This window comes from Dreissena polymorpha, chromosome 1 (genome assembly GCF_020536995.1).
Source record: "Dreissena polymorpha isolate Duluth1 chromosome 1, UMN_Dpol_1.0, whole genome shotgun sequence".
NCBI classification, from domain to species: domain Eukaryota; kingdom Metazoa; phylum Mollusca; class Bivalvia; order Myida; family Dreissenidae; genus Dreissena; species Dreissena polymorpha.
Window position 1 is genome coordinate 158,175,026 of NC_068355.1, and position 16,561 is coordinate 158,191,586.

Genomic DNA, 16,561 nt, shown 5'->3' on the forward strand with positions numbered 1-16,561 from the left:
TCATAGGCCCTAAGTACTATCCCTACCACATATAGAGCGCGAAGCGCGAAACGTATTATTGATTGAAACAATGAGTTGCCATAAAGGAAGCAGCCGCTTATCAAGGAGGAGCTGTGTCCCAGCAACCCGTTTCCCTAGAGTCAAGCACTCCTGGGAGTTTTTTTTAAGAACCACATATAGAGCGCGAAGCGCGACACGTATTACTATCCAGGTGGAATGGACCCTTTAGCATTATCCGACCATTACGTCCATAATTATCTTCCTTAGAATTTGAGAAATTTTGAAATCGTTGTTCGAAGTCCAAAATTTTCATCCGATTGTTCCCAAACTTGCACAGGTTTCTTTAATCAACGAGGACCCAACCCAAACTCTATATGAGCAATATCGGACCATAAGTCCAGAATAATGTCTCTTTGAATTTAACATTTATATCAGATTCTTTCCAAAACTTACAGTGTCTTCATATCAATGAGCATTTTTACCTCATTTAAAATGAGACACATGCGGACAATAAGTCCAGATTTTTTTCCAGATTTAAACTATATTTGATCGATGATGTTATATGAAAGATTGTATATACAAATTGTATATAACATTCCTCGTTCATATTAATTGTTGGTTGAATAATGCTAGAATACTTTGTAAATACTAAAATGGAATATACTCGTTTTAATGTGTCGGTATTAGCATAAAGTTTTAATAGTGGATACAACATAAATAGAACAAATGTTTATTTGATTAAAAAAAAATCAATGATTGTTCATCGTTTGAATTTTTCAATTCTCATTCATTTTCACGATGAGAATGAAGATTTCGGGAATAATATGGCATTAAAATCGTTTATACTGGCTGTAATGTGCATGCCTGAATAATGCTATGAATACATTTTAGATCTACATCTTTCATTGCAATCGCACACGTTTAACTTATAAATACTGCATAAAAACGTTTGCTATAAAGTAAACAAATGAACAAGAATTTAGGACGGCGGCATAATGCTTAAACATATCAACCCAACAGCGGATTTAAAATTGTCATTGTAAGGATTGTTTTGGACAATTTGACAGCCTTACTGTAAGCTTACGCCACATAGCTTGTTTCCGAAAACCTGACATCAATACTCTTTATACGGAGTATCAACTTCCGGGTTTTCTGTATCTGCACTATTTCCAAGATATGTAAACGAATCGGACTAATGCACATAGTCATGTTGGGCATTTTTTTACCAAAATATAAACACAAGTTAAAATTCCAAACGAATCGGCGGGAGATCAGTCTTATCCTCACTTCAAGATCCTTCATTCGGGGCAAGTGATTATGTCAAACATTCAGAACAAAAAAACCAACAACAGAACGAAAGCAAATGCAAATAAATAAAACAAGGGTTCACGGTCAATGCAAAAAAATAACATTGTAGGTTTTACAACTGGTTAAGGGGCACCATATATCACTAACCACATATTTATAAATGAAACAAACAGACCGGGTGTATACAATCGTATTACGTTTTTGCAAAACAGAAAAACGTAGATGAATAATTGATAAGAAAAAAAAACTTCATTAGAAAGGGAACGAAATATATAAGATTTCAAAGTTTTGTTTCAATGGCAAGTATATACAGTAAACACTCCTGTATGTGCGCACATCTACACTGTTGAAATCCCTTTAATCTGTGCAGGTACATATACACAGTTATAGTCGTACATATACACAGTTATAGTCATAGACACCATTATGGTTCCGCAACTTACACGAGTCAAAGTGTCGGTATCGGCTTCACTTTAGTCGTTAATATGTCACTGAAGTACGCAATAATTGGTTGATGGTTCCATATAGAGATTTTTAATTTATTTTAAATAACATTTCTCGGTGATATTCATCAGTTGGTCAATGATTCCGAGAATAAAATCTTGAAATTGAAATCGTATATACTCGCATTAAGTGAAGATAAATGTAAACCTCATAACATTTCAAGCAAATAAGAACTGCTACATTAGAGAGGAACTTTCAATACGCTTCAAATAAATTCAAGTGTGATTACTCAGCGGTCGTTTGCTAAAAAGAGCACCCGAACTTTAAATTTAGGTGAGCTAAGTCAATACATCTCAGAAAGATGGTTGGCGTCCATGAATGTTAAGTTATTTCAATTATATGGAATAAAGATTAATGTCAACGCCGTATTTGTGACGCTGACAAATCTCGTGCATTCAGTAACGAACAAAACATACAATTACAGCTTAAAGTAACATTACTACTCAAAATCAACGAAAATTTCGTACAATATTTTGTTAAATAAAGCTAAACAATTAAAAATCATTGTTCCTTATGGCCATTGTCGAAATTTCAACGCCAGATGTGGTCTGGTAAAAAAGATGTTTGTGGATACAAAATGCTCGTTTTAATTATGGTTTAACATGGTACCATTTCAGTGTTCGTGTGTCGTATCAATAGATACATTCGCAGGAAATTAACATGGAATTTATTGTAGTCACAAATAAATAAAAACGAGCATTTTGTTTCTACAAAAATCTATGTAATCATACCTCATCTGGCGTTGAAATTGTGGCTATTGCGATAAGGAACACTGATATGTTTAGGTGTTAACTTTATTTTACGAAATACTTTACGAAATTTTCGTTGATTTTGAGCGTTATAGAGACTTTAATATAACGTTTGAGAGATTAACCACACTAACATTCATTTCACGAGACACAAACTCTTTGACAAACACACATAAATTGATAGGAAACAACGTGCCGAAACTAATTATGTTTGCCAATTTCCGAGCGTTTTACATTTCGCCGTCTTCAGATGGTCGGTTGATGTTTTTACTTCTATTTCATTGACATGTTTTGCTCGAAAACAGTTTATAAAAGTACGTAATAACACAGCTCAGGTACAACGTTGTCAACAATTATGGAAGATAAACCCGTTTCATAATTGGAAGAAATGTTTACATTTTTTGCAACTAACGTGATGTGTAGCCTCAAAGCGTTGACAAATGCTAAAATAGCCAAAAGAAAATTCAATTTTAATTCTATTCTAACAACTTTTTACCAGCAGAAAGTTACTTATTAGATCACTACAAACCTTTTAACCATTTAGAAGAGACCTACTTTGTGAGTGATACCGGAAAACGTTAAAAGTCATCGTTATATTTTTGGTGACCTGAGTCACTTTCTCTTTCGCGAGTAAACAGCGATGTAAATAAACTGATTGTTTGTAAACACAATTGACTTGGAGGACACTTTATTTTGAGCTCACAACAAGTTGTATTGCTCATTTTTTTTTTATTTTGTCCAATAGCATAAATATATATTGTGTTTTGATAACCTTTAAAAATAAAATATGAAAAAAATATTTAAACATCTGTAAATAATTACGTATCTTCACCTTTATGGAGCCTTGAAGTTGAACACATGATTACCTCATCAAGTTGGAACTTCTCCGGAAAAGCCATGTCGCTCGCTTGAAGTATTCAATTGACAAAAAAAAAACGCGTAATTTGGATGAAGTGAAAAAATACGTGTTCGGAAAATCAGTTTTTATAAAATGGGATTGCAAAATAATTGGACATAAAAGCCATCTGCTCAAGACAAGCCTTATATGTTAAAGGGCGATGTAAAACGTATTTTACTATCATACTTGAAGTTCAAACTGTGTGAATAATTGAGCTTCTTAACAAATAGAAATAATATTGTTTGGCCATTTAAAAAATGTCTTTCGCTTTTCACGTCCACAGTTCAAGGTGAGTCTCACTTAACGTTCAAAAGTTGATTGCACTTTACATGGGTGAATATTTTATGACCAAGCCATAACTTCAAAACTTCATTAACATTTTAAAATAACTTAATAGTTAGCAGCCGGCATCAGATAATTTGTCAAGCGCAATACTTGTCAAGATAAATCTTAGAGTTCAAGGGAATAAAAATTCGAAATGGAACATATTTGTGCATAAAGATTATTGAATTAATTTTTTCATAAAAATCCACAAATTTAAGACGACGTGTTTCGAGCAGAAATAACATTGATTCTAAGTAAATGTCAAATTTGAAATTAGTGCAGCCAAAACTTCTAAGTCAATTTGGTTTTACTGTTTGTTACCTTACTCGGCACAGTTAGTAATCAATACCCGATTATCTGTTTCGTGGAAGGACCGGTTGGGTCACATATATGATTCTTTGTTTCATGCCATGCTATTCTACTTACCATAAAGGAAACCTCAAACTATAGTTGCATGTAAGCCATCTTCTATAATATAGAGCAATATTATCAATATACGATTAGCATCTGATGTAGCATCTGTACACTTAAATAGAACTTCATAAATACATATATAACTTGTCAATAGAATACGAATAAAGCACCCATACTCTCAGAACTAAGAGTGCTCATTTGCTTTGTCTAATTGGTCGAACATTGAAGCGCAATTAATCTGTTCATCGACTTTAATTTCAAAGCGCGAGCCTTGATGCTTCGTTATGTGTAAGTGTTCTCATAATAACTGGTATTAACAAGTCGAAGTCATAAATCAGTGAAGAAAAACTCAAGAATGGCAGAACATTCTTCATAAACGTAACGAAATAAAAACATTTTACATGTTATAACTGTACTTAAAGATAATGATTGTTTTGTAAACGTGAATAAGATCTAGATATCATTAGTTTAATTATTGTTGGGAAGCCTTGATATTTACCAAGTAATGTGAATTTAAAAGCAATATATACGCACTATATACGAGCATTATATACGTTGGCATGATTGTTCGAAGTCGGTCTCTTATAGACTTGACATCAAATCCGGAGCCCATAAGGCGATCGGACATTGGCCTCAACTTCTGCGACAATGCTGGTACCAAGCTCTATTTGTCTACTGTTCCCTTGAATCAATCAGCTACGTGGAGAAGGGACCTCGGACGCATGGTCCACCTAAGATGGCCGTACAGTCTTGGCCAGGCTTGCACCCTGTAGAGGAGGTCACTCCTGCTTCGTATCACAGCGATGAAACCAACACGGGATGCAGTAGCAACGGGTTACACGTTTAAGTCCAAACTCGTTTAGCAAAGAGAAAAGACGCCAGGGAAAGACGCTGACGGTGGAAGAGACCGCAATAGCTCACTGGTCTGCTACCACCCGCCTCAAGCTGGCCAATCCCAAGTCAATAAGGTGCTGACCCGTCAACATCCACATGCTTCAATGTAACTCTGTGTGTATGCACGACAAGCGGATGGAAACCACGTATCAGGAAAAACACAAAATTCTGCTAAGAAGTCTTCATCATTTTGTTTTGCAAGCTGGCTGGAATGTGAGAACATGTGCTATGGAATCTCTGATGACTTACTAAAACATATGGCTTCAGGAAGACAGCTATCATCGACAGAGAACTTATCAGAATGGACATTCGCCGCCATCAAAGAAACTATACTATCATCTCGCGGTTTCCTAAGGGAAGCGACTTACGTTTTCGTCCGGAAAGAAAGCGAGAAAGAACACGGCAACATGGATTGGTTTTCGCTATCAAGAGCTCTTTGCTTGCCTCCATCGAACCCCCCCACCCCCCCCTACACACACACACTGATGGTACGGAGCGCATCTTAACCCTTTGCAGGTTGGGCCCATTCCACTCTTCTGTGACACTTTTCGCTTATATGCTTTTTCTGTTTAAACGAAGTCTCTTCTCAGCGGAAATCTAGTTTAGGTGGAAAGTGTCGTCACTGATGAGCCTGTGCTGACTTCACAGGCTAATCTGGGACGACACTTTACGCACATGAATTAAATTCCCTTTTCACAGAGCACAACCCAATAAGATACATGTAAAGGGCTGATATCTATATCCTTAGTGATCTTCGTATCAGATTATATCGCAGTGTAAAAATGACCATTTGTTCGAGTTATAAATTAATAAATAAATGCAATGTACATTATTTCCATAACTGGTATAACACCAAAGTAATAATACAACATTAAGCTTACCAACTGAATCAAATTGAATTGAGGTTTATGTGTATATTCTTACAAATTATTTTATTTCAATTTCTATTTTGATAATATAAAAACAAAACAACAGCAAAACCGTAAAATTTCATTTATCAAAACGTGTATCGGCATTTGTATGTTATTTTATGCCATTGTTGTAATGCTATTTAGACATATTTAACATTATTGATCAACTTGTTCTTTAAGTGCACAGGCTAATATTGGACGACACTTTACGCACATGCATTAACGCCCTTTTTCACAGAGCACGGCCCATAAATAGCGCGCGAAACTCAAGTTTCCTTTTAATAGCTCGAAGCAATAAATGCGAAACGCGTACAATAACTCAAATGATAAAAACGATGTTTATTGTTTAACTCTAAAAACTAATTATTAAGATTAAAGAAATTGTTATTCAAATAGTTTCAAGTAAATGTAAATGTCACGGAAATTAAATAATGATTATGCATGTCTGGTCGCACGTCTTTCATTTGTCCTATTGTTTCGTTTATTCTAAACAAGTTTTTCATTTTACAGATCTTTGCTCCACTTTATATAAACCATCGCACAACCATTATTATACCGATGATATGTATAAATGATGTATTTGTTTAAATATTTAATGTCGCCATCGGCAGGCTTCTACGTATAAATCCCAGTCGCAACTTAAAGATTTGAGGAAAATTTTGAAGTCACGCAAGGATTTTAACAGACGTACACAGAACCAGATCGAGTTTGAGATATAAGTAATGCTTATCTCTTTTCATTTGTTGCTGAAGTTGAATGCTTCATTTGCGTAAGTCAGCAAAAGTTTTTGCAAGATCAATATGTCGGATCGATGGTCAACTTAAAATCACCTTTAGCCTAAATTGAATAACAAAATACACAGTTATTTGATGTTTTGTCATTATTGCAAAGACAAATAACATGAAATAAATACTGATTTATGTTACAAAGAAATTATATAATAATAATATCTTTTCAGTTGTATGTGTCCTATAAGTAAAAAACTTAAAAAATATACCAGATTTGTCTTAAATTTAAGAAAACTTGATTGCAACAAAATCTGTTTCCATGTATAAGCTGTTGAACCTCAATATTATTATATACCCGCTATACTTTTGGTAATTGGCTTATGCATGAACACTTATTTATCATGTTAATTATATTAATGCTATTACGATAATATTATAGCATGTAAGTGAGAGCAAATTGTCCCCATGTATATGTGTATATAGACTGGCGTAGAAATAAATATTATCAGTGTAGCAAAACAAGTGGTGTTATTTCCAAGTGGTGTTGCACCCTGCCACACAACAACAGTGTAAAACCATAATATAGCTCTTTTTATATAGAAATGCTATCCCACTAATTATTGTTTGGGAGAATTTAAATGGGCCATATTTTTATGTATTTTTGTGTGTTTAGTTTTCAAAAAGATTGCACAAACCGGGGTACATAATAATATAGATGGTATTTATGTTCTGTATATAAAATAATCAAATGTGATAGTGTTATGTGGAATAAAGCCTTTCTGTCGCTTCGAAATTCTGTCTCAATCTTAATATAAGACTAATAAAACTGTTAGGATATCTCCGATAATGCACATTATGTTATTGTTCAAGGAATATATTTTCGTCTAAGACCTTTAGGAATATCTGAACTACACACACCTCTGAAATGTATGCTTGAAAATACACACCCACGTTTTATTTATTGTTTAAATGGGCAGATTGTTCAGGACATTTTGTAATTTTTCGGCGTAAGCTGAATTAAGCCAGCTTTTCACCTCTCCTGACCTTTGTAAGTGTCCAATAAAATTCAAATAAAATTTCCCGCGGCTAGGTACGAATGAGTACACTTCATTTATTCCATTGGCTGATTTGAGTATTCCACCAGAACATTGGAAACATATCCGCGTCTTTGTAACACTGTTTTACTGCATGAAACAATTTTATTTCTAATGAAAAGGCTTAATAGATAGAACAGTTTTACACTCAATTCTCGACATAAATACAGTTTGTGCGTACACCTTTTATTTTCAGAGAATTACCAGCGCAACGCGTTTATATTTAAAGGCTATGTTCTCATATTTAGTACTTACTTCCATATTCTTGTCAACATGTTAACATGTAAAAGTATAAAGAGCAGTGGAAGCGAGGCCTCACTTTAATACATTGCATTTCAACCCGGGTCAATTCGCGGCCAGTGTATGAATGTCAGAGTTTATATACAGGTCATCTCCGGAGTTCGCGGCCAGTAAAATAATAGTTATATAATAAATACGCTATCCGTGAACTAGGTGACCTGGAATTTTCTTTAGACCAGAAATATGTAGATTCTTAATGTGTTTTCAACAAAACAATGATAAATATTATTTTTGATTAATTTAACAATAATTATTCCACCATATTGACCAATGTATTAAGCATGAGCGCGATGATTATCGATACTGTTAATAATCGAATCAAACCACTAAAACAGGTTTGTTCGAAGAACGCGCCTATAAATACGGATACTTCTCGTGTGGCCGGTTGAATCGTATGTTTTAATTTCACTTCCATTCTTCTTTTGATTTTCTGTTTTGTATCTATAGGTTTATGACCAGCAATATGTAAAAATGTAAAATAAGCCGCGAAAACTCCGCGTAACATCCCGTACTGCGTGTGATGCAGCTAAGAACTGCACAGAAAAAAGACATTCGCTATCCTTGATCTCATTCATTTAACTATCAACGCCGTATATCTTTTTTAAAGATATTTCTTGTTTGGTCTAACACGCATCATGTCTACCGCAATTCCAGACATGCTCAATAAATTCCCGGTAAGAATTCCATATGATTTTAAAATCCGTAATCTTGCGTGCTACATGCATTTTTACATTTTACAATATTACATTTACTCACGTCATCTTTCAATAAAACACACGACTACATATAAATGAACAGTGTGTACAACTGGAATGAAATAAAACACATGATATATAACAACCACACAGGTGTCAAGGTATACCCTCAATCAATTATGGTAACAAAATGTCGTCTGACACATACTTAACTATTCTTAATTTAGTTCTGCATATGTTGATAACTATTCTGACCAAGTTTCATCTAGTTTGAGTGCTAAATGTGACTTCTCGTGTGGTGACGAGGCGTTAACAATTATCAACCTTCTAGTTTCATCTAGTTTGGTGCTAAATGTGACTTCTCGTGTTGTGACGAGGCATTAACAATGATCAACCTTCTAGTTTAATTTAGTTTGAGTGCTAAATGTGATTTCGCGTGTGGTGACGAGGCGTTAACAATGATCAACCTTTTGATCTAGTTTGAGTGCTAAATGTGACTTCTCGTGTGGTGACGAGACGTAAACAATGATCAACCTTTTGATCTAGTTTGAGTGCTAAATGTGACTTCTCGTGTGGTGACGAGGCGGTAACAAGATCAACCTTCTAGTTTCATTAAGGGTGAGTGCTAAATGTGACTTCTCGTGTGGTGACGAAGCGTTAACAATGATCAACCTTTGATAAAGTATTTTGGATGCGAATGACTTTGATTCAAACTTTACCTAGATACTGTCAAGACAATTATTTTGATTAAGTTTAATCAAGATGTATTCCTTAATGTGGCCTCTAGAGTAGTGACGAGATTTTAAAAATATTTGACCTGTTCACTTGTTTTAGAACGAAGGTAAATCGTGATCAATTTTGCGCAAGATAGTGTCAAGATATACATTCGGTCCATGTTTTATAAAAATTGAGTCATGAACGCGGCCAATATATAGTCAGGATGGACATTATTTTCAAGTTGCATCAATCATGGATGCAAATTGTGTCCTCTAGAGTTGTATCGAGGAACTAGATGACAACGCACGACGACAAACATTAGGTATTCACATGCGCTTATCATGAGCGCTTAGTGCATATGTGAGCTAAACTAACAGTAGAATAAAACATGTAAATGTACTAAAACCTCCAAAGGAAAACAGAAATAGGCAAATAGTTATTTACTCAGAGCTACTCTATTCTGGGTCCCGATATTTCGTATTATTCGTTACTTCAGAATTTGCACACCGGGCGTAAAACTTCATTTTTAAGCGGAAAGTTAAAGTTACACCTAACTATTTTATTTCAGATACGTGCCTTTTTTAATCGATGTTTTTATATTGTGCAGCCAAGTATATAAAAACGGTCATATTTTTTTTTCTGAAAAAAATTAATACGGTATTCATAATTGTAAAAAAAATTAAGAGCTGATTAATAAATAAAACTAGATATAAACACGTTAAAAAGAAGCGGAATTAGACAATCGAAGAAATTGGAGTTTTAAATAATTACAGATAATATTCGCCAGTATATCAAAAAATTCAGTCATGTACAAATGCATGTACACATATAGGAAATATCCACTATTTCGTGAATTATTGTTCATACGACACGCAGAAACAAGTATTGGTTATGCAGTAAATACGAGTATTGGATTAAGCTTGTTTGTTTGGAATTGGATTGTAGTGATCATGATTATTTATGGTACAGTATAAGAACACTGAACTGTTGTATTGACTATTGCTCGTTCATAGTCATGTATGAGTTTAAGATTGCTAGATACAATGATAACATTAAAATCGTTGGTACTCGTATTAAATAAGTCTTACCGAATCAATCTTTGAAATCAAACGTTTTCAATAATGATACATTATGTTTATACTATTCAAAGTTGTTGACAAAAACGTTCACACATATTTTTTTTAATTAAATGCAAAAAAAAACAAGTATTATGTATGCATCCCGTACATATATTTTAGTATTGAATACATATAACTTGTGTCGTTTAAATATGTAATTTAAGACTGATATTATATTCCTTTATCGAAGAATATTGAATAGGTGGTTATCATGTTGCTTTCAATTGCAGCAAAAGTACATCTGTGTTGGAAATAGCATGTTAAAAAAATACTTTTTTGAGTGTGTCTACCTCTACGCTTATTTTATATTTCTTCATAAACGTTCCTTATAGTTTATTTTTCCTATATGTCACCATCTAATCAATCATTGTGTCCATTAATATTTATTTAGTTTCAAATTGGCAATAGAGCACTGACTTAAAATAACACATCAACGTATATTTAATTCCGTGTTGTGTTATTAAAAAAATTCTATTCGCTAACATATTTGACGCTACACAATTACTGTGACATTATTAATGGGCTAGAATGTATGTATTCATGTATGTGACTTCCCTGAAGCCTGATAAGCACTTCATACCGTTTCGAGCATGAGGTTTGTCAACCGTCTAGTAAATCAATCAATAAAGCCCCTTAAGATCAATTGGATATCATGGCCTTTTTAAGTAATATTTAATTTTAGGCTATGAATTGCAAATCTTAGCTACAAAATCATGCGGTCGACAGAGGAACGTAGGCATATTCTGTATCTTGATCAATCTAGTTTTATATTTGGATAATAAGATTTTGTAATATTTTCAGAAAGATGCAGCATATTATCCCCATATATTAGTATGCGTATGTTGACAGTTAAAATAACACATGCTTTCTGACTTGACACTCTTCACAATGTAAATAATGTATCGAGTGAATAGACAATCCTTTTCAAATGAAACTTTATAGATAAATTATGTAATGAAACATGTTCAAAATCGGACGTGTTCAGAATCAACAATCTAGACACCAATCGAACAAGCTGGACCAATTCTGTAACACACGTGTTCATAGTGCACATGTCAACACAAAGTGGATTCGAATAAGACAGTTTAGTGAAAAGTATATTTTCCACAACAACAATGGAGTTACTTATCTTTCTAAGCTTGCCATGTCTCACTGCAGTATTTATGGCTCCTTTAAATCATACAATTTGTCTGTTACAATGACATGCAATGTCTGATATGTACGAACAATTTATAACACACTCGCCGTTTACATAAAGAAAGTTGATTTAAATCGAGAACAGTCGTGTTTGAGTGTGAGTCAAAGATTCTAGTAGCTGTTTGTTTGTAAAACATTTATACAATTTGACAAGTCAGCGACCAGGGTTCATCCTGATATCCACTTGAATTACATATTTGTCTCACGTGACACTTGTGTCAGTACCTTTTGTCAATACTGTTTAATTTGCAATTGCATTTGCTTTAAATTAGCATCAAATATGTAAGTTTTCCAAAGATAATATCCTGAGTTCATTATTTATTTTGGAACAAAACAATACAGTAAAATACGGTCATGTTAATTTTGATAACTATTCATATCGTTCAAGGGCAGTCGTTTTTTTTCCGGTGTGCTGTGTTTTTTAAATACTGTATCCTTACCACTATTATTGATATTTGAATTTATTACTATTAATCATAGCACCGATAGCGTTTCGTATAATCTGTTTGTAAAAGTATTCTGAACTCCATCGTGCTAAGAAGTAACTTTATTTCGTATGCTATTTTACATTTAATAATCTACAACAGGATGTCATTATTTGTTAGTGTATAGAACACTGGAGTACATAGCGCAACAAAGCGTAATATGAATAAATGACGTTAAACATTCTGTATAATTGTTTAGAAAATATGAACACAGAAATAATTCACAAAGATACGCATAACTAACATAACATACTCTGCTTTTGTTAAATCCTTGCTATATAAATGAAATATGTTGTCCCCAAAATGGGAGACGCATTAATACTGACAATTTTATCTCCAAAAATAGCTTCTGAAAAATCGAAGACTTACAGTTTATGACAGCTCATCAGATTATGTAATACGTTTTCTTCTGAACGGCAACTGTGACTTAACATGTTAATCATAGCTTAACAACGCGATTTATGACAAGCAAGGTTTTACTTACGATCCATATTTGATTCCGATTCATGTCCTTTATGAAGGACGCTTGACAAGAAGCGAAACGGTAACCTTGGATTTAAAATGGTTTTGATTAGTTAGCGAACCTTTTCGGAGAATCTTGCGTTGGATAACTAATTCCATTGGACACTTCTTAAAGATGATTTTTGCATAAGAAAAAATGAAATTTACTTATGCTCACAGTAAAATAATGGGTTATTTTTTTTTTTTTCAAAATTTATAAAAATCGAATTTTGTAAGAACGTGTGCATGTGTCAAAATCATTTTTGCGAAATCAAAGTACTAATCTGTTAAGTTGCACATACTAGATATTTAGATGTCAAAACTGTAGGAATTTAACTGGGATTTAACATTGAAGATTTAATTTGCATACGTTATGTTGAGCGTTGATCAAATACTTAAATAAAAATGTACCCTTACCACAAAATAATGTTATTTTGCATAATTCTGTTTGAAATATAGGATGGTTCATTTGATCGTTTGTTTTGACTATTGCCTTATACATTTTAAAGCAATTGAGCCCCTTTGTTACTCTCTATGTAAACATAGGCATTTTGCTGGATAGATACTCTTTTACTTTAAACCTATTTATTTTAGCTCGATTGCATAGAAAGCCTAAGGCTTATTTGAAACGCTCTCGATTTCGTTTCCTGGGAGAAGAAACTGTTCTTGGTGTCTATGGGGGAAATCTAAAGAACGCTCCCACAGTGGGGATTGAACCCTTGACCTGCCGATCGCCAGGCGGACACCATATCCACTACACCTCGTGGACCCTACCGCTTTAGTGTACACAAGTTAAAAAGAGATATCTGCTTTTATTCAAATAAAAATCCCTTAACGGACGATGCATTTATTTATCGAAAGAAAAAACAATATGTTTAAGTACTATAAAAAAATATGTTCAAAGCAAAGATTATCTTTATGCCACATTAACAATATAACTAGGTTATTAATAAAACTTAGGAAAAATGCGCATGCCATGTTTGTGAGCTGAAGATTGTTTATAAGAGTCGATATCGTGCATTCGTGATAAATTCTTTACAAGTGTCAAACATAATGAAATTATCACTTCGCAAATTTCCATTTCTGACATTACCCAATATTAGCTGGAAATGAATGTGACAATCGGATCCAAAAGCGGAAACAAAAGGACGTCGCTAATTGGCACCCATAGACTTAACAACAGTGCCGCTGGTTGCATGCAATTAGTTCAATGACTTATTTGTTGGAGTCTAAATATGTTGAGAGACAATTGTTTTGAAGTCAGATCTTTGCCGACATTTAGGAGAAAGCCATTGGCGTCTTTGTACTTTATTCTAAATAGGCTTAAAACTAATGAAGTTTCTAGTCTAAATCGATGACAATCAATTGCACACACTTTGATGGAGACAACTAAGAACACATGTTTAAACCCGTTATTAGAAACAAACACTTTATAACTTATACTATAATATTGTCGCTAGCATGATATCTTTCACTTAACTATACATGGCTTATCAAGAATCAGAACTAATATTACGTTTTGATTTTCCTTCGCAGGTACCTGCAATTGTATTCGAATCAAAGTGAAAAAAACCCCAATACGTTCAATATAAGATTCATATACATTCCAAGTTGTCATCCCTTGAAATGTTTGAACATTGAAATTTCTACAATACATTTTTGATTTCATAATACATATAGGATCTGGCATGAGTTGTCATACCATACCATATTTTATTAAACAAGTTCAGGAATTATGTTAGTAAGCGAGCTTTTGGCGAGCTTACTTACAAATTTCCAGGACGAGTTTAATAAAATATGGTATGGTATGACAACGATTGTCAGATCTTTTTTATCACATGCTTTTAAAGGAGGAAATTAAATAAATATTCACGCAAACATAATGATAAATCCCGTATGGTATTAATATTTCGTGACGTCATTTGACGTTGCAACGTCATTTGAGCAAAATAACAAAATGGGATTGGTCAATAAACGAAAACTAACCCAATGAAAACGCTTTAAGAGTATATTACACATGTGTAAGATAAAAATATATGTAATGGTTATATTTTATGGGAAACAGGGTATGGCCTGTGATAAATATTTTTATGTCCCCCAGTCTATACTGGGGGACAAATTGCTTTTGCTCTGTCTGTTTGTTGGTTTGTTTGCGTCAAATTTGGCCATAACTTTTGCAATATTGAAGTTAGCAACTTGATATTTGGCATGCATGTGTATCTCACGGAGCTACACATTTTGAGTGGTGAAAGGTGAAGGTCAATGTCATCCTTCAAGGACAAATTCCAAATATATTGGGGGATATAGTGTTTCACAAACACATCTTGTTTTAACTTTGTCGCAAACATTATAAGTTTCAGCTACATGTGCAAGGGCACCTACGTTTTCCACAGATGAGTTCGCCATAACCATGCTGCAATTGTTAAGTTACGAAGTTGCATGAATTTATGAAACATTCACAATATTATATATATCTATCATACACTGATTATTAGTATGAATAACAGTTAGAAATTAATGCGTAAACGGAAGAAAGCGTGTCAAAATGTTTCATATTGCTCACATATGCAATGGTTTGTAGAATTTCGGAATTCCATATTTCGTATCCATATTCCGTATCCGTGCTCTGTGAGAAGGTGGCTTAATGAACGTGCGTCCGCACAGGCTAATCAGGAACGACACTTTCCGCCTAAAATGGATTTTTGCTTAGAAGATACTTTAAACAGAAAATATAATAAAAGCTGAAAGTGTCGTCCCTAATTAGCATGTGCGGACTGCACAGGCTAATATGGAACGACACTTTACGCACATGCACAAAACCCACTTTTAACAAGATACGGCTCATATATAATTGTTCAATTGTAGAAACAGCTTTTTAAATGTTTCAAAATGATGGCCAGTTCATAATCAACTCATAGTGTAATACACTACATGTTTCCGTTTTACCTACACTGATCAAGAAAGAGTTAATCACAAAATCATATGAATTAAAAATGCGCTTTATATGAAAGAATATGACGAAATGACGGGAGAATTTATTTATAAGGGCAAGAAAGTGTCTATTTTCACACTATTGTATCCATTGAATTCAATTTGTCCTTCCTTCGTTTGCAAATGCAAGCGGTAAGCAAATCATGATCTTGTTGTGATGATACTATACATGCAGTTATCGTATTAGTTCGACGGCGGACGATGTTATCTTTGTGTTGCAAAAATGTTTTACGAATTTTTATAAGAATGTATTAATTGTTTGATTCAAAGTTATTTCAATAACCATTGAGTCATTAGACTAACAAATTGTCAAATTGTATGCTATAGGAAAATGCGTATTCTTGGAGATAAACGCATTGACGATATATGTCATTGACTCAAATGCGACATTTAACTTAAGGTAGCGCACCTCTAATGATTTCCCGTGATTTCTTCGAAGGTTGAAGAGCCTACTATTAGGTGCCGTAGCCTAGTGGTTAAGGCGATAGACTAGAAATCTAGATATTCCCGCGCAGGTTCGAATCCTGCCGACGACGTTTTTTTTTTTTGCGACGCGTTTTATTTATTTTCTAACGTAATTTGATTTAATATGGCATATAAGCTATATTTATTGTTTAATATGTTGCAATTTTTATGCACATTCTTCAATTATTAAAATTAAAACAACGTTATCGCGAAATTGGGTGATTTACTGTTGAAAATACGAACCATGCACGTTGCATTTTTATTTTTA